Raw genomic sequence first — 19,820 nt, 5'->3', positions numbered from 1 at the left:
GGGTTTTCTTTTAAACCAGTTAATAAAAATATTCATTATTATTATAAATATTTATTTTAGAAGCTGCCACTTCATCCTAAATAAGTCACCAAGAATTTAACAACTAATTGGTAAAGTTATTACAATTTACAATAAAAGGAATGAGTATAGCAGAAAGGAAGAAAGACACATTTAGTGGAATGCATTAATTAAGAACTGTGTGTTGCTTGTCATATAGGCATAGACTCAGGGCAGTCTGAAAAGGTAAAGAATTTCTGTTTTCGAAAAGTGAAAAGGTGTGAAAAGATCTGGACAACCTTGTTAATGTAGGAAAAGTCTACATTTCAAAAGAAAAGTAATTTAGAGAAAGCAAGCCTTGTTTGGAGGCTGACTATAAAACTAATTGCTCTTATTAATTGTTTTAATGTGCTACATGCAAAGTTAAATTACCTCTTTGCTTGAAGGATTGTTGCCTCCTGCAGTCTTACACAGTTCTACAGCTACTGGTTACAGACAGTTTAGGTAGTTCTAATTGATTCCCTGGTTATTTATTTTTTTAATTACTCAACAGCCATAAGGAATACTACTGGAAATGTATGCATTGATATACTTTGCCAGCAAATAGATTACTCAGACCATATGGCAGTAAAAGACCTGTGTTTTTTGTTTTTTTTATGGAGACATTGTAAAGAAACTACATTACAAGATGGGAAATATAGATTGAAATGTGCATACACTATTTGATCTTACAGTATGCATTTTCTACAAATTATATCAATTCGGGTTTTATTATACATAAATAAAACTTAATACCGGTGGATTTCTGAAATGTGTTTAAGAATTGGAAATCACATTTAGAATAAACAGCATACTTGTACTAAGTAAAGCAGCTAATGTTATTTGAAAAAATGGAGCATGGCCAGCACACTAAATTAGGACTAAATATCAATTTGGGGTATGCATTGCTAGTCAGTAAAATCTACAAACCTAAACTGTGTCATTTGTAATGGTACAATTGAAAGGTTAGGACAGATGCAATTGATATAAAAAAGAGCACAAACCTGTCTAATTGTGTCTACAAAATTGTGACAAACCTAAATCACCAACCTTATAAAGGAAAAAGGCAAAGTGTAGGTCCACATAGTCTTCTCTTGTGCTCTGTTCTAAATCTCAAACTCTCATCTTTCCTTTCTCTTAAACTGAGCCAGGGGGAAGAGGTTCACTGGGTAGGATATATAGAGAAATATAGGTTCTAAGAGATGTTGCTCAAAGGAAATAAGGTTTGCTTCGAGTATGCCACTCTAGATACTATTAGAGTTAAAGGACCACTCTAGGCACCCAGACCACTTCAGCTTAACGAAGTGATCTGGGTGCCTGGTCCCTCTAGGATTAACCCTTTTTTTTTGTATAAACATAGCAGTTTCTCTGAAACTGCTATGTTTATACTGAGGGTTAATCCAGCCTCCAAATCCTCTAGTGGCTGTCTCACTGACAGCCGCTAGAGGCGCTTGCGTGAAAATCACAGTGAGAGCACGCAAGCGTCCATAGGAAAGCATTGATAATGCTTTCCTATGAGACCGGCTGAATGCGCTCGCAGCTCTTGCCGCACATGCGCATTCAGCCGAAAGGGAGGATCGGAGGAGGAGAGCTCTCCGCCCGGCGCTGGAATAAAGGTAAGTTTTAAACCTTTACTCTCCATCCAGCACGGTGGGAGGGGGTCCCTGAGGGTGGGGGCACCCTCAGGGCACTAAAGTGCCAGGAAAACGAGTATGTTTTCCTGGCACTATAGTGGTCCTTTAATTGTTAATTCAATGTACAGACTTGGTATTGGTTACTGTTTGTTTCTTAGGTCCAGTAAACGTTTTTGCTTTCATTTTCCACCATTTTACAGATTTAAGCCCTGAAATATGCATTGTTATAAGAAATTCTGATTTTAACCCTTGATGACAGAAGTGTTTGTTAAACACTAATATAGGTGGTCCTCGTTTTGCGACCTAGCTGTTTTGCGATGGCTCGCACTTACAACCAGCTCTCTCGCGGGGTGTTAAGTGCGAGCCGTCATGGGAATTAAAGGGATTCCCTGCTCTGCTGCATTCTTTTATGTTCCAGAGAAGGGCAATTGAAAAAGGAATGCACATATTCCTTTGCACAAATAGGAATTCAAGTCTAAACAGCAGGGAGCCCCAGGTCTAATCAGGCCAAAAAAACAGCTAGCAACCCTGGGGAGTCATATTCAAAGAGAATGAACCAATATAGCCAGGTGGATGTGTCAGAAGCTGATAAAACTTTCCTCAACTGAGCCTATCTTCTCTACTTTTGAAATCCAATTTTTGATCGAGGGGACCAAACCTTCCTCCAGTTCACCACTATTAAACCATGAGCTGTGTTTCTTAGCTACTGTGGATTAGATATTTTATAGTTGTCAATGGAGTGTGTATACGAAAAAAGTTCTGGTAAAAATAGAGAGGGGTGTCTACCAGGTATAGCAGGATCTCCCAAAAATATAGAAAAATTGGACATTTCCACCAAATGATAATATGAGTGCGAATCAGTCTGCTACATATATCGAAATACAATGAACCTTTCCTTATAAAAGTAAGAATCAAAATTGAATTCCAGATTTAAAGTCAAAGTAGCTAAACTGGAAGCATAGCTGAGATAATGTATCAAATTAATCTATTTTGGCCTTAGAGGGACACCTTACACCAAAACAACTTTAGCTTAAAGGGGCACTATAGGCATCTAGACCACTTTAGCTAATTGAAGTGGTCTTATTTATTTATTACTGGTATTCAGTGAGGGCTCTAGACTTTGTGAGGCCTTAGGCAAAATTGAAACATGAGACCCCACTAACACCCAAAGTGGGGGGGGGGAAATAGAGGTTGCATTGTGTATAAGGTTCTGTAGTTGTATTGAACGACAAGCTTGCAGCACTGGATACAGAGAGCTAGTCTCTGTATTCATTGTTCAGAGGCTTGCAGTGTCGTGTCTACCTACTGTGTTGTGAGCTGTCCGACTGTAGTTATGGCATAATTTGCAAACAAATTTAATTAGCAATCATGCTAATCATTTATACACGACAGTGGGGTATGATTACATAGCCTTGCAGTCGTGTCTACATTACTGCCAGTGTGTGTATTTCTGAGTGTCTGGCATTGTCTACCTGTGTGTGTCTGACCAAGAGTATCCTTGTGTGTGAATGCATGTCTTTATGAACATGTGTCTGGGATGGTATATGCGTGGGGTAGCTGCTTGCAGTGTGTGGTGTTTATGGGGGCTGCCTGTGACCTTTGTGCATGTGTGTATGATAAATGTCTTCAGTTTGTAACTGACAAGGTAAGTAAAGGGGTAACTGTGGCAGGGTGAGTATGAAAGGGTGAGGGGGGTAAATGAGATCAGGGCCGGACTGGGGATACAAAGCAGCCCTGGAAAAAAAAAAATCTATGCCAGCCCCATAAGTCATTGCGCCATATATTGCCGTATGTAATATGTAAGGCAATGTCTTGCCACCCCAGATGGTTGAGTATATATATATATACACACATTAAGCATTCTCACATGCAGTGTTTACATTGCTTCCTAGTGACACCTCTAGTGACAGTCACTCAGACAGTCACTAGAGGTGCTTCCTGTGTCAGTGCTGCACAGCGTGATTGCACAGAGCATTGGATTGGCTCAGATCATCATGCTTGATGATGTCAGCCATAGAGGCAGGGCCAGTCGAGGGGAGACAAGCACGGCGTGGGGAGAAAAAAAAAAGGTGAGTAAAAACACTTTTTAAATACACACAGATACACACAATGACACACAATGACACAGACACCATGACACAGACACACACACACCATGACACAGACACACACACCATGACACAGACACACACACACACACCATGACACAGACACACACACACGCCATGACACAGACACACAATAACACATACACACACGCCATGACACAGACACACAATGACACATACACACACGCCATGACACAGACACACAATGACACAGACACATGCCATGACACAGACACACAATGACACAGACACACACACCATGACACAGACACATAATGACACAGACACACACACCATGACACATACACACACACCATGACACAGACACACAATGACACAGACACACACACACCATGACACAGGCACACAATGACACAGACACACACACCATGACACAGACACACACACACACCATGACACAGACACACAATGACACATACACACACGCCATGACACAGACACACAATGACACATACACACACGCCATGACACAGACACACAATGACACAGACACACACCATGACACAGACACGCCATGACACAGACACGCCATGACACAGACACACAATGACACAGACACACAATGACACAGACACACACCATGACACAGACACACAATGACACAGACACACACACTATGACACAGACACACACACCATGACACAGACACACAATGACACAGACACACACACCATGACACAGACACACAATGACACAGACACACAATGACACATACACACACACCATGACACAGACACACACACACACACCATGACACATACACTCACACTGACAGAATTACAAATTTTACCTGTGGGTGACTGGCTGGGTGGGCTAGTGGCCGCTGGAGGTCTGCTGGCCGCTGGCTGGGGGAGGTCTGCTGGCCGCTGGCTGGGGGAGGTCTGCTGGCCGCTGGCTGGGGGAGGTCTGCTGGCCGCTGGCTGGGGGAGGTCTGCTGGCCGCTGGCTGGGGGAGCTCTTCTTGCGGCCGCAGGGATAACTTGAATGGCGGCCGCAGGGGGAGCAGGCTGTTCTGTCTCTGCTCCCCCTCCCTCGCGCGCAGCTTAATGAGACCGGGGCCGGAATATGACGTCATATTCCGGCGCCAGTCTCTTTCTAGCGCGCAAGGGAGGGGGAGCAGAGACAGAACAGCCTGCTCCCCCTGCGGCCGCAAGAAGAGCTTCCCCTGCGGCCGCCATTCAAGTTATCCCTGCGGCCGCAAGAAGAGCTTCCCCTGCGGCCGCAGGTCACCCCGGCCCCAGGTGCTGACGGCCCATCGGGAAATTTCCCGGTATCCCGGTGGGCCAGTCCGGCCCTGAATGAGATAGGGTGGGGGCATGAGTAACAGAATGAGGGAGGGTAAGAATGATAGGGGGTGATTGTGACATGGTTGGAGGAGGGAGTGTGACAGGGCATGGGGAAGTAAGTGTGACAGGATTGAAGGAAGTTAATGTGACATGCTGCATGTGGCATAGTTGGGGGGTGTATCACAGGGTTGGGGTGAATTTGCCATGTTTGGAGGAGGCAGTGTAACAGAATGAGGGGAGGTGAGTGTGACAAGATTCAGTGAGTAAATGTGACAGGATTAGATTAATGCGAAGGGAGAGTGTGTTTTGGGGTGAGTGTGACACAGTTTGAGGACAGGATTGGAGGGGCTTATGTGGTAGGGTGAGAAGGACAGACTGATAAAGGATGAGTGTGACAGGGTTGGGGACTGTGTGACAGTTCAAGAGAAGGTGAGTCTGACAGGATTGAGGGGGGTTAATGTGATCGGGTGATTGTGGTAAAGCAAGGGCAGGTGAGTTTGGTATGGTTGGAGGCGGTAAGAGTGATAGAATTGGGAGGGTTTAATGTGAGTGTGGCTGGGTGAAGGGGGGCTGTGTGCAGGCTGAAAATGTTTGGAAATGGTAATGTATGTGTGGGCTGTGACAGGGTGTGTGTGTGGAGGAGTGACAGGGAGCAGGTGGAGGTGTGACAGAGTGTGTGGGTGGCTGTGGGATGACAGGGTGGGAGTTCTGTAATCTCACAGCCATTAAGGTGGGTTGTGACAGGGTAGGGGGACTGTGACATGTCAAGGGGGCTGTGAGAACGTAACAGGGCTGGAGTGGCTGTGGCATGGTTTGGGGGCTTGAGTGTCTGTGACAGGGTGGGGGGTTCAGTGTCTGTGACAGGGTGGGGGTTACAGTGGTTGTGACTGTGTAGGGGGTGGAGGGGCAGTGACAGGGGGTAGGAGGGTGAAGGGGAAGTGACAGGGGGCAGGGGAATGGAGGGGCAGTGACAGGGGGTAGGGGGATGGAGAGACTGTGACAGGGGTAGGGGTACGTTAAGTTGTAGGATTTGCTGCAGGATGTTAAATGCAGAGTCTTGATACTTAGTTGCCCTATTGCCCTTAGTGCTGCAATATTAAACATTGCAGTTCCATAGAAACTGCACTAAGTCTGCATCCAGTGACTGTCTCCGAGATAGCCACTGGAGGTGCTTCCTGCATCCAAACAAACCTTTGGTCCGGTATCTGATGCTGGATGTCCTCATGCTTTGCATGAGGATATCCAGTGTCATATTTTTGCTGCACATGCGCATTAGTGCCTGCTCGTCGCAGGGCGGAGGAGGAGGCGGAGTTGCGACCTAGCACCGAGCAACATGGATGCTGGGATCAGGTAAGTAAATAAAGCATTTTTAAGCCTTTTTTACCTCGGTGGAGGGGGGAGAAGAGGTGCGAGAGAGGGGAGAGGCAAAGGGAGCTGTATGCCTGTCATCTCTAGCATCCCTTTAATGAAGCAGTTTTGGTTTATAAATAATGCCCATGCAGTCTCACTGCTCAGTCCTCTGCTATTTAGGAGTGAAATAACTTTGTTTATACAGCCCTGGTCACAACGCACTGCAATGTAACTTGAAAGTTTCCTGTAAAGTAAGATCTAATGTTTACATTTCCTTTATTGCAAATTATGTTTAATTTAGAATTTTTTATCTCCAGCACTGTTAATAGTTTGCGAGACCTTGCCGGAACCCCTGTATGTATTAAACTTCAATTTACAGAGCAGAAGATACAAACTTGTAACGTAAGTTAACATCTCATTGAAATTTAAACCATTTTTTTCATGCAGGCTGTGTCAGGGGTGGTGAAGTTAGGGCTGCATGGACAGAAACAAACGTCATTTAACTCTTAAATACTAATTAAGAAAGTTGAGCAGTGAGACTTCAGAGGCATGATCTATAAACAAAAACTGCTTCATTAAGCTAAAGTTGTTTTGTTGACTATAATATCCCTTTAAATGTGAAATTCACTTTGCATTCTCTTTAGTAAATAATTATTTTCTACTTTAGTCTTTAGTGATGTCTCCCATGAAGGTTTTACAGAAATTGTAAACATTAAGTAGTACAAGTTTTACAAAAAAATATACAAAATTACCACAATCTCTCAAAAAAAATGACTCCTTCCTTATGTAAGTGAAAAAGAAAATATACAAGTCAATGACAACAAAAATTCAGTATATATAAAAAAAATACTTATTAATTTAACCACTTCAGGATGGAGGCAATTGTATAAGTTCTGATCAAAATTAAAACAAAACCTGGAATTTGACTATGTTTGTTCAACCATAATGTACCTCTTTTATATTAAGTGCTCCCACACTTTATTATATATCATTGTGGTGTTATTATATTATATAGGGTTTTCATTTCACATCAAATATTTATATATAAATCATAATTTAATATGAATAAAATCTAAAAAAGTGTGAGAAATTGAGACATGTAATTTTTTAGTTCTGCATGGTAATTTAACTGTGATTTACATGTTGCTGTTGGCTTTTACTGCAATAAGATACACATATTTGTGTTCAGTGATGTCTTACAAATATGACAGTACAGGTTTGATGGGGTGTTTTTGAAAGTTACAGGGTCAAAATATAGCACTTTACTTTTTTTTGGTTTTTATACATTGAAATTTGTCAGATTGATTATGTTGCATCTGGTGGTAGTCCAGGAATGAGAATTACCCCCATCATGGCATACCATTTGCAAAAACATACAACCCAAGTATTCAAAATGGGGTATGTCTAGTCTTTTGTGACTTGGTCACAAACCCTAGTCAAAGTTAGCGTTTATATTTGTATTTTGTATATTTCACAAAAAAGCTACCTTTTCACTGATGATATCATCAGCATTTTACATTTTACTGCTCTAAAACAGTCATATTTGTGTTTAGCAATGTCTCGCGAGCGATCTCTTAAGTGGTTAAGTACACTTAAGCACTGAAGTCTATCTATAAAGTGTATATGGTTTCAATAAATGCCTGTATTATTTGACAAGTCAGGCATGAAGAAACACTGACAGGATTATTCACTAAACACTGAATTTTGTCCGTATAGAAACAAATTAAATGAAATGTCCAAATTCTGACCAAAATTGTAATTCTCATATTTACTAAAGCTAACTGAAGTTGGAATTCGGCCAATCCGCACCAATTAGCTACATTCATTCAATGTTTTAAAAAAATCTGCAATATTTGCATTCAAACCTTATACAAAGCATAGAATTCATAATATGTACAAAAACTCTAAACAAAATCAAGACCAAATTCATCCAGCAGGATACACATTTGCAAATCATTGTTCACTTGCTTTTTGTCAAAAAGTAAAAAATTTAAGTTTTATCTGCCCACTGGCAGCACTAGCAGCTAGCGGGCAACTAGCTAAAAATGCCAGCTTTGACATTTAAAAATGATTAATAAAAGCAAGCCTATAGGTGTCAATGGGGCCCTCACATTGCTTTGAGGGAGGTTTTGACCTACCCAGTTACTAGAAGGGCCCAAGCCCATAGGCAATCTTTGGCACTCCAAATGTTCTGGACAATATTGCCCTTATAGCCATAATGCATCTAAGGTATCCGGGGAGATTTTGTTCGCAAAACCTAGAGTGCCAAAATTTGCCTAAACTTGCTCTATCCCATATGGATGGAGCCTGTAAAATAAAGGAGGTATATGGCACAGGTGGAGAATTTAAAGTCAAAAAGGAGGGTGAACAGGTCATACTAACAGGCATCAGGTGGGGACTAATAATATAATAACTGGGTAAGGACATCCCACTTTTCCTCAATGGACGGTAGTTGTAGGTTATTTAATAATTAATGGCAATGTGGACATTCTATTGACCACTACCCCATCCATGAGTTTTGAATAGTGGTATTAAATTTGATAGCAGTGTCTATGCAATGCTAATTTAGGGGCAATTCCCCCCAGGTACACCACTTCCCAGTAGCTATGGACATTGAAAAACAAAAGACTTTAGAAAAAAAATTGTTCTATAGGTAGATTATTCCCCCCCCCACCTTTATAGCTATTATATTTATTGCAACATTTCCCTATAAATAAGGTAAAGGGTAGATGAAGCAGCTTTTTTATAGGGAGTTGACAAGGGGTTTGGTGACCACTAGCCACCGGGTGGGGTGTAATAGTGGGAATTGGCTATTTTAAATAGCCAACATACCGTTATTATTTAAGTAGCCCTCATCCTCTGCCCATGTTTATTTTGCAAGATCCCCACCTGCTGGGGGGGGGGGGGGGGGGGGCGGGGTGCTAGGATTCCTTGTATACATGAATTTGTGTTATACCAGTATTTCAATGTAACTAGTATTTATAATTATTTTTTAAAAGTTTGAATGTGCATGAGAAATTCTAATTCCAACAATCAGTCAATTAGATCTAAGGCAATGTCTACTTGTGTTACCTTGAAACAGAAGTGCACTTTAACTTGGCTAAAATTAAGCTAAGATAGAAAAAGCAATAGACGTTTGGACTTTATGAGTTCCCAGCTCAGTACAGCACTTTAACCCTCCATTAAACAATTTGCTTGATATACGGATATGTCAGCTTTTAGCTTCCATGAGGAATTTCTCTGCAATTCACTGAACAATCCAGCATCAGAGAAAAAGAACCATGCATATAACATTACTTTGTCAATGCCCATTCTGCCTTTCTAAATGGGATGTCTTCCTTGCTTACAAGAAATATGTTTTATGTCCTTTACAATTGGGTCCATCCACATTTACTGTTTTCTTCGTAAAAGTAACACAGTAAAAAAAATAACAGTTGATGCAATAAAAATATATACTTTCACAAGGAAGAAAGTTATTATGGGCTACATTTTGTTGAAAGTAAAAAAGAAAAAACAAAACATGATTACACACGTTTGGTATTATGTTTCTACAACTGAATCAGCAACCCACCCTGGCTTCTTCTATCAATATACCATCTTTATTCAGCCTCCTCTAATCTTTTAAACTATTTAAATATATCACAAGCTATTCAGTATATAAACAGGTCCCCAGATATCTGGTCAGCAGTTTAAAAAAAAACTCTGAACCTCAACTCACCTTTATTAGTATTACCTTTAGATTGTAAACTCACAAGATATCTTGGTAAGCACTTTAAAAAAGTACTCTATTTGCACTTCTGGTTCCTAAAGTCATAAAGTCACCCCTACTAGTCCAGGATTTTAGGAAAAAAACACCTTAGACACAACTGGGTAATCCCAAAATTCTGGACAGGTAAGGGTTACTTGAGGACCGGTTTGCGAACCACAGTGCTAGACTGTAAGATCATGGTCAGGGACTTCTGTCCTTTTTGGATTGGTACATATTCATTATTTGTCTGTATTCCTTCTATTGTACAAGTTACAAGTTTTTTTTCTTGTTGTTGTTTTTTATCATTATTAGGTTTTCATATAGTGCCAACATATTTTGCAGCACTGTACATAGTTACATAGTTACATAGCTGAAAAGAGACTTGCGTCCATCAAGTTCAGCCTTCCTCACATATGTTTTTTGCTGTTGATCCTTCTTTTGGATCAACCGCAAAAAACATATGTGAGGAAGGCTGAACTTGATGGACGCAAGTCTCTTTTCAGCTATGTAACTATGAAACTATGTAACTATGTACAGTGCTGCAAAATATGTTGGCACTATATGAAAACCTAATAATGATAAAAAACAACAACAAGAAAAAATAACTTGTGAATTGGTATGCTTGGTAGCACAGAAAATATTGTAAATGTGTTGCAAATATTTAAATATCAATACATGTAGTATGTATGTATTGGAAGTATTCTGCAAGGAAGAAAGGGGACACTTTTTAAACAAGATTTGAAAGGCTACATGATGTGTTTAAATGCTGTTTCCAAATATATTTACTTTACCTATTCTTGATCAATGTTCTGCCTTGGTCTGAGAAAAAATGCTGCTCCCCATCCATCAAAACAATACCTTCTGAAGTCATGCTGTTATGGGCATGATAAATGCGTAACATTTTAGGCCTATTTTTATGTGTTGCAACAACCAAAACACACACATTTAGTTATTTTTAAATAAATACAAAATGGTGATTTCACTACTGTAAGCACTCAACAGGGTCTCCAAAGCTTAGTATCAGGGGAAAAAGTATTTCCAGTTTGTCCCAGGTTACAAACAGGGGGCCTAGAAAGAGGCTGGCTGTGGTAGGAGATCAAAACAATAAAAAGACAACTCCAGAGAAAGATCAGGAGATTCTTTAAATTCAATCAGGAGCGCATTAAGGGATTGCATGTGTTAACATGAAGAAGTCATATGACCATCAGAACAGCCAGCCGGGGAACTGGCCTGGCTGCCCATGAACTTTCCTGCAGTAACATCAAGGCCTAGCTACCCAGAGGTGTAGATGTCAGGTGAATTCCCCTATTTATGCATCAAGGTTTTCTCATCATAAGACATCCTGGTTTGGATAAGTACAAAAACTGTCTCAATTCTTTACTTTTCAGTTTTGAATCTTGATCAGATTAACTCATGCAAGACTGTTTGTTAAGCATATTACATGTACTATTATTGTATTGTTTGTCTATGTGTTTACCTTTAAAATGTTAATTTACATAGTAACATAGTTACGTACCTAAAAAGAGACTTGCGTCCATCAAGTTCAGCCTTCCTCACATTTGTTTTTTGCGGTTGATACAAAAGAAGGCAAAAAACCCAGTTTGAAGCACAATTTTGCAACAAGCTAGGAAAAAAAATCTTCTCGACCCCAGAATGGCAGTTAGATTCATCCTTGGATCAAGCAGTTATTACCATACATTGAAAGATGATATCCTTGAATATTCTGTTTTTGCACATATGCATCCAGTAGCTGTTTGAACATCTGTATTGACTCTGATAAAACCACTTCTTCAGGCAGTGAATTCCACATCCTTATTGTTCTTACAGTACTGGTGTGACACTGTGCCCTGGCAGACCCTGAAACACACATGTGTGAAGGAAACTGACTGCTATTATATTACAGTCAAAAAAGTTTTTTTTTTTTTAAATGCAAGCTATTGTGACACCAGATATGAGTGGTGGCACTGGGCAAGTGGGCACAGTATACGCTGTGAGCCTGACACACGCTGGCAGGCAGGCAACTGCAATTAGATAACACAGAAAAAAAAGCAGACTAATGTTCTAGCCCTAAAAAGGGCTTTTTGGGGTGCTGTCCTTACAGCAGAGATCAGATGAGTCCTTCAGGACTGTAGTGGACACTGAATACACTAGCCTAGCTATCGATTTCCCTATTAAATTAGCAGCAGCTACACTGTCCCTCCTCTCACTAAGAATGCAGCTTCCGGAGGGCGGGGGCCTAGCTGTCATGGAGGAAAGACGCACTTCGTGTGAGCTCCCTCAATATCTCACTTTAAGCAGCTATCAACAAGCAAATTTCACCCCAGAAGGGGATGGCCCAGTAATGTTGCTCCTACCTGACCGACCTGACATGCTTAATAGCGGTCAGCAACTCGACAGAGTCTTACTTACCTCCGCATGGCAAGTGTGGCCTGGTGCTCACCGGGCGGGAGAGGCGGCTGATCTCCCGATCCTGGGATGCCCAGGATCAGCTACTTCCCGGCAGGAGCTCCGTTACCCCCCCCCCCCCCTTGGACCGGTGGGGGTTGTCCCGGTCCACCCCTCAGAGGCTGTCTACTACAATCCACACCATGCCTTTGATAACATGAACTGCTCTCTGCACATTAACTAATTGTAAAGTAGCAAGCGTTTAAACATGTCATTATTTCACCTCCTAAAGAGTTTATTGTAGTAGTTCCTTACATGCCTTTACCTTAACCTTTCATGTATTATGTTATTCACCAGTCTCATCTCATGGGGCGACTCACACTTGATTTATAACTAGTGGTGGAGCTGCTGATATAAATACACAGTTGATAACGTGCAACAGAGACAGCTCTAGACTTTATGAGGCCTTAGGCGAAACTCAAACATGAGGCCCCACTAACAAAAAAGTGTCACATATACACATTGATGCACAGTTTACCTGTGTATGTGCCTGAAAGTGTGTCTGACAGAGAGTATCCTTGTGTGTGAGAATGTATGTCTCTGTGAGCATGTTTGCGTTTTTGTCTGAGACTGAAGTGTTTTGTGTGTATGGCGGGTGATGGTGTGAGGGGGTGATGGTGAGAGGGAAAGGGGGTGATGGTGAGAGGGAGAGCGGGGTGATGGTGAGAGTGAGCGGGGGTGATGTGAGAAGGAGGGGGTGATGTGAGAAGGAGGGGGGTTGATGGTGAGGGTGGTGAGGGGGTGAGGCTGAGGGTGGTGAGGGGGTGAGGCTGAGGGTGGTGAGGGGTGAGGCTGAGGGGGTGGGGGTGATGCTGAGGATGGTAAGGGGGTGGTTGGGGTGGGGGGGTGATGCTGAGGGTGGTGAGGATGGTGAGGGGGGTTATGCTGAGGGTGGTGAGGGTGGTGATGCTGAAGGTGGTAAGGGAGGGTGATGCTGAGGGTGGTGGGGTGGTGAGGCTGAGGGTGGTGGGGGTGGTGAGGCTGAGGGTGGTGGGGAGGGGTGAGGCTGAGGGTGGTGGTGAGGCTGAGGGTGCTGAGGCTTAGGGTGGTGGGGGGTGCTGAGGCTGAGGGTGGTAGGGGGTGCTGAGGCTGGTGGGGTGGTTAGGCTGTGGGTGGTGAGGGGGTGAGGTTGAGGGTGGTGGGGAGGGTGGTGAGGCTGAGGGTATTGAGGAGGGTGGGGAGGCTGAGAGGGGTGGGGGTTGTGAGGCTGCGGGTGGTGGGGGTGCTGAGGCTGAGGGTGGTGGGGGTGCTGAGGCTGAGGGTTGTGGGGTGCTGAGGGTGGTGGGGAGGGTGGTGAGGCTGAAGGTGGTGGGGAGGGTGGGGAGGCTGAAGGTGGTAGGGAGGCTGAGGGTGGTGAGGCTGAGGGTGGTGGGGAGGGTGGTGAGGCTGTGGGTGGTAGGGTGGCTGAGGGTGGTGAGGCTGAGGGTGGTAGGGAGGGTGAGGAGGCTGAGGGTTGTAGGGAGGGTGAGGAGGCTGATGGTGGTGGGGAGGGTGGTCAGGAGGGTGGTGAGGCTGGCTGAGGGTGGTAGGGAGGGTGATGAGGCTGAGGGTGGTGGGGAGGGTGGTAGGGAGGCTGAGTGAGGTGGGGGGTGAGAGAGCCTACCTTTAGTCCCTGGTGGTCCAGTGGGCTCCCTGGTGGTCCGGTGGCCAAGGCTCCCGGTCTGCAGCTCCGCAAGCTGCAGACCATGTAATCTCGCGAGACCATCAGAGCGTTGCCGTGGTAACCCGTGGCAACGCTCTGATTGGCCGGTTTTCGCGAGACACATGGTCTGCAGCCAGGAGGGGCCTCACACCCAGCGGCATACCGGGCAAGTGACCGAGGACCTGACACAGTCTGCCCACAGGCGGATTAGGCGGCCGCGAGGCCCCAGCCAGCGCGAGGCCTTAGGCGGCCGCCTAAACCGCCTAATTAGAGAGCCGCCTGTGATGTGCAAGCTACACCCTAAACATGACAGCCATCTTTCACAACAATGTACTGCTATATACTCATACCCTCAGTGCAACTAGCCATGATATATGCACGTTCAGCCTAGCATGCTCAAATATAACACACTTCTGTCTAGAAAAAAAAAATTAATAATTATACAAAAAAAATAAAATGCAGCTTCAGAATTAATCTAAATTGTATGCTGTCTAGGAGGTGGGAGGGTCTGGGAGGGAGGGTCTGCTGCTGATTGGCTGGAATGTGTCTGCTGACTTTGAGGTACAGGGTCAAAGTTTACTCAATGATGACAAATAGGGGGCGGACCGAACATCGCATATGTTCGCCATCCATGGCGAACGCGAACAAGCTATGTTTGCCAGGAACTATTCGCCAGCGAACCGTTCAGGACATCAGTATGGATGATGTCTGACCTTAGGAAAGATATTTCAGAACTAGGGGAATGCACATCCCATATTTCAAATCCCGGCAGGGTTGACTCAGTCTTTCATCCTTCAGAGGCAGATAAAATGAGTACCATTAAATTGGGTAATATCCCCTGGATGTTGGGCAAAGGTAACATCCCCAGGACGTACTTGGAAACCAGAGTAATCTGAATGTGCCTTTTTAAATGTGAATGTGTCTGGTTAAATACTTTATTATTATATTTAAAACAAGATGACTAAATATGGTTGAGGTACAACTAAAGGAGGTAATGGCTAAGCTTAGTGACCTTGAATATTGCTCGATAACCTGAGATCTAGAGGGATCCCGGAGTTGGTAGAGCCTCAAGCCCTTCTTGCTTATATATCGGAATGTTTCACAACCCTGTGTTCTGGCATTGTTGTAGATAGATTGCTAGTGGATTGAGAGTAAAATCACATTTTCCAAATAGTTAAACACTATAGCTATGGTGTTCCTTTAACCCCTTAAGGACCAAACTTCTGGAATAAAAGGGAATCATGACATGTCACACATGTCATGTGTCCTTAAGGGGTTAAGCTGTAGATCAGTTAAATTTGTTTTTTAGGTTGTCCTTTCATTCTTTCTAACATTCTTAACAATAGACAAACCTACATTTCTCTCCACATGGGTGTCAATTAACTAATACGATGTAGAAATACTAATGGCTGGCTATTGTTAGTGGCCATTTGTAAATTTAAATTGGTTTGAGTCTTTTGGACTGGTATATTGTCCTAGGTGGCTCTTTTGTAAAGTGCTATCTTGGTACCTACCACGCATCACACGGTTCACCTATTTCCCTATTCAGGAAGAACCATTCCCCATATGGGGGGAATGTTAGGCTATCATACCAATAAATCATGTAAACACTTTTGTTTTCAAGTTAGTTTTATTTTATTTTTATTTTTATTTATTTTTTACCACATTAAGATGTTTTGTGTCAATGGTACTTTAATATATTGCAAGTTCCTGCATTACACAGGTTGTCTTCAGTCTAAAACTCAGTACACATTACTTAATGTCCTGATTGATTCCATCCTGTACTTACTCTATACAATGAAAGTAGTAACATTTAGTAGATTTTTTTATATGCTTATCTGAACAAATGGAATTATGAAAAATATTCTGCCTTCTACGTTTTTGGCCACCATTTACCCTACCCAATACAAGTCAGTGGTCCATACTAAATCTAGAGGAAGTATAAATTCTTGTAAGCAAAACATGTCCTTTCTGCTTCTGGAGAAAGTGTCTGACTCCAGGGGTAGTACTTCCTCAGTCAGACAGAAGATCCTTTCTGGATATGTTATGTAACTGTATAGGTGGTATATGTCATGGTTCCCTGGTGCTCTGTGGGGACTTTAATGTTGCAATTTCTATTATTAATTTTGGACGTTCAATTAGTATCATGCAATCAACAGTAGAGAATAGGGGTAAGCAACCTATGGCACATGTGCCATGCACGGCACTCGAGGTGTCTTTGCGCGGCACTCAAGGCCTATCAGGAGTCCCAGTGAAACTTCAGATATCTGCTAATGTGAAAAGGTGGTGAAGGACAATCCTCAATTTATGCATTGCAGCACATAGAGGAAATGATCTCAGATAATTTTCTCCCAGCACTTGTGAATGGGAATTCACACTGTAGTAGAGCAGCCTACAGCTGCTGTTGCAGCTCCTGTCCTTGACTTGTACCTGGCCAGCCTAATCCACTGGAACCCAGGGAAGCCACCCACACTGCTAGATATACACAGAAATGCAGAATAACCCTCCCCTCATACAAATAATATAAACAACCCGCACACAAACACACACACAGTCCGCACAAATACAACACCACCAACAATCCACATACATGCACACAACCCCACATGTAGCCTCTCACATGCAATACCGTAAACAGCCCCACACATACACACACTACAAAATACACAATGTGACATATCCATCCACACACACAATTCCACAAGTAGCTCCCATACACAGCCCACATTCATATGTATCATACACGATACCACAAACTACTCATGGACATATACAATATAATAGCTCATATACACACAAATACAACGGTACAAAGCAACTGCACTATAAACAACACAAGCAGAATATGGCACATGCACACCTCAATTTAAAAAAATAGGACCAGCACCATACGGGACATCACAACCATATTTCGTCACAGTGCTGCTGAAAGGTTGCCTACCCCTGGTATAAATCATAACAGTGTAACCATCTTAATATATAGGCTTGTTAGTATCTGGAAAAGCTAGCAGTTATATAAACTGTCACCTGCATGTGTTGCACAAAAAAAAAGCCTGATTATGGAGTTAGCGTAGTAATGTCTGCAATTAACCCTGCTGTACGTAGAGTACAGCATAGGTTCAAAAGGAGAAACTCTCCAGCAGAGATTACGATAAAAAAAAAATAATGATAACAAAATGAAAAATAAAAAGTGTAAAAAAAATCAAAACAAAAAACATGCACACTGAGCGCACAAGGAGATAAAATATATCATATTACAGTCCATAAATAAATCTTTGTTAATGTCTATATACACAAAAAATATGTCATCAGGAAAAAGCCCAACAAATATAAAAACTAAAAACAATACAAAGAGTAGATCTCACCCAGTGGAAAAGTGTAACATCCAATTATATCAGTTTGTACTCGTGTGGAGGTCAGAGTTGTCACAGAACATTTACATAAAGGAGTAGGATTATTGAGCAAAAATGGTGTTGCAACACCATGTCCAGTTTGGGTTCAGGTGTATCTGAAGGCAGATTCACAGTGGCATGTGGAGTGAAGACTTGAACCGCGGCTACATGTACGCACCTCATGGTCTTTCCAAAGCCTGCTTGTGTCGACATCTGAAGTCCATGTAAGGCATGTCAGGAGAGTGTCCCGTTATCTGTAATACAAGCACATACTATTGTAATACAAGTACACTAAGTGGCATCTCAGACCATTAAAAGGAAAACCATAGTCACCCAGACTATTTCAGCTCATTGAAATAGTCTGGGTGCAATGTTCTATTTATCCCTGCAATGTAAATCCAGTTCCATTTATCCCTGCAATGTAAATCGTTGCAGTTTTAGAAAAACTGCAATAATTACATTGCAGAACTAAGACTGCCTCTAGTAGCTGTCAATCAGACAGACATTATAGGCACTTCCTGGTGATTAACTGACTTTTGGTCGTTTAACTGACACTAGACATCCTCACGCTCTGCATGAGGACATCCAGCATCAGTATATGCTCTACAGGAAAGCATTGGAGCAATACTTTCCTATGGGAAGGGCCTAATGTTGTCATTGTGCTCACTGTGCATGCACATTAGCCCCCAATCAGATGAAATAAGATGAGGTGGAGCACTGACCCAGCACCAAGCAATATCATCGCTGAAATCAGGTAAGTGAATAAACAATTTTTTTTATGAGCCAGGGGGTACGAGGGGGGGGGGGGGGGGGACCGGAGGGCTCTATAGTGTTAGGAGTAAAGATTTGATAGGTTATAGAATCACTTTAACCATTTTAGTATGCCTAAAAGAGAGACACCAAGTGAAACTTGGAGGGAAAGATCAGAGCCCAAAAATAATTAGCATATATAGATTAGAACACAGATGATCAAATAATGTAGTTGGAAACACGAACATGGAAAAAAAATGTAAACACAAATAGAAATAAATATAACAATGGATATAAAAATAAAATTATATAAACATAAAAAATAAAAGATAAAAATAAATAAAATAATAATATTTCTAGTGACTGTCTACTTGACTATCACTGGAGGTGTCCCTAGGCAGCAATATAAGCACTGACTCTTTGAAAATGCAGTGTTTTCATGAAAATTCTTGCAGGGACATACTATACTCACCAGAACAACTGCATTAAGCTGTAGTTGTTCTGGTGACTATAGTGTCCCTTTAATGCAGATGATAGAGGCAGGAAGTGAAAATGCACAATACCTTGAACCAGGTATTTACCACTCTCAACAAATCATTCCTTAGATGATAATATTGATAGTAGCCTAGGTGTACTACAATAAACCTTTAACCCCTTAAGGACCAAACTTCTGGAAAAAAAGGGAATCATGACATGTCACACATGTCGTGTGTCCTTAAGGGGTTAAGGATCAATCTGACAGTACATATTCACAAAGCTTTTAAAAAAAGATATCAAAAGGAAATGTCTCACTTCATTAACCCCTTAAGGACCAAACTTCTGGAATAAAAGAGAATCATGACATGTCACACATGTCATGTGTCCTTAAGGGGTTAAACAAACACAATAGTCAAGAACATTAGCTTAAAGCATGGGTCCTCAAACTCCGGCCCCCCAGATGTTGCTGAACTACAACTCCCATGATTCTCTGGATATCTATGTAATTCAAAGAATCATGGGAGTTGTAGTTCAGCAACATCTGGGGGGCCGGAGTTTGAGGACCCATGGCTTAAAGGGACACTATAGTCACCAGAACAACTACAGCTTATTGAATTTGTTCTGGTGAGTAGAATCATTCCCTTCAGGCTTTTTGTTGTAAACACTGTATTTTCAGAGAAAATGCAGTGTTTACATTACAGCCTAGTGATAACTTCACTGGCCACTCCTCAGATGGCTGTTAGAGATCCTTCCTGGGTCATGGCTGCCTAAAATGCATCCAAACATTCAGTGTCTCCTCCCTCTGCATGCAGACACTGAACTTTCCTCATAGAGATTCATTGATTCAATTAATGAAAATTTTTAACCTGGTCCAAATGCATGTGATTATAATGCTGTTGTTTGCTGGATATGGTTTTATCTGTTTTTTATTG

This window comes from Pelobates fuscus, chromosome 1, assembly GCF_036172605.1.
Source record: "Pelobates fuscus isolate aPelFus1 chromosome 1, aPelFus1.pri, whole genome shotgun sequence".
NCBI classification, from domain to species: Eukaryota; Metazoa; Chordata; class Amphibia; order Anura; family Pelobatidae; genus Pelobates; species Pelobates fuscus.
Note: the sequence above shows the minus strand (reverse complement) of the source record.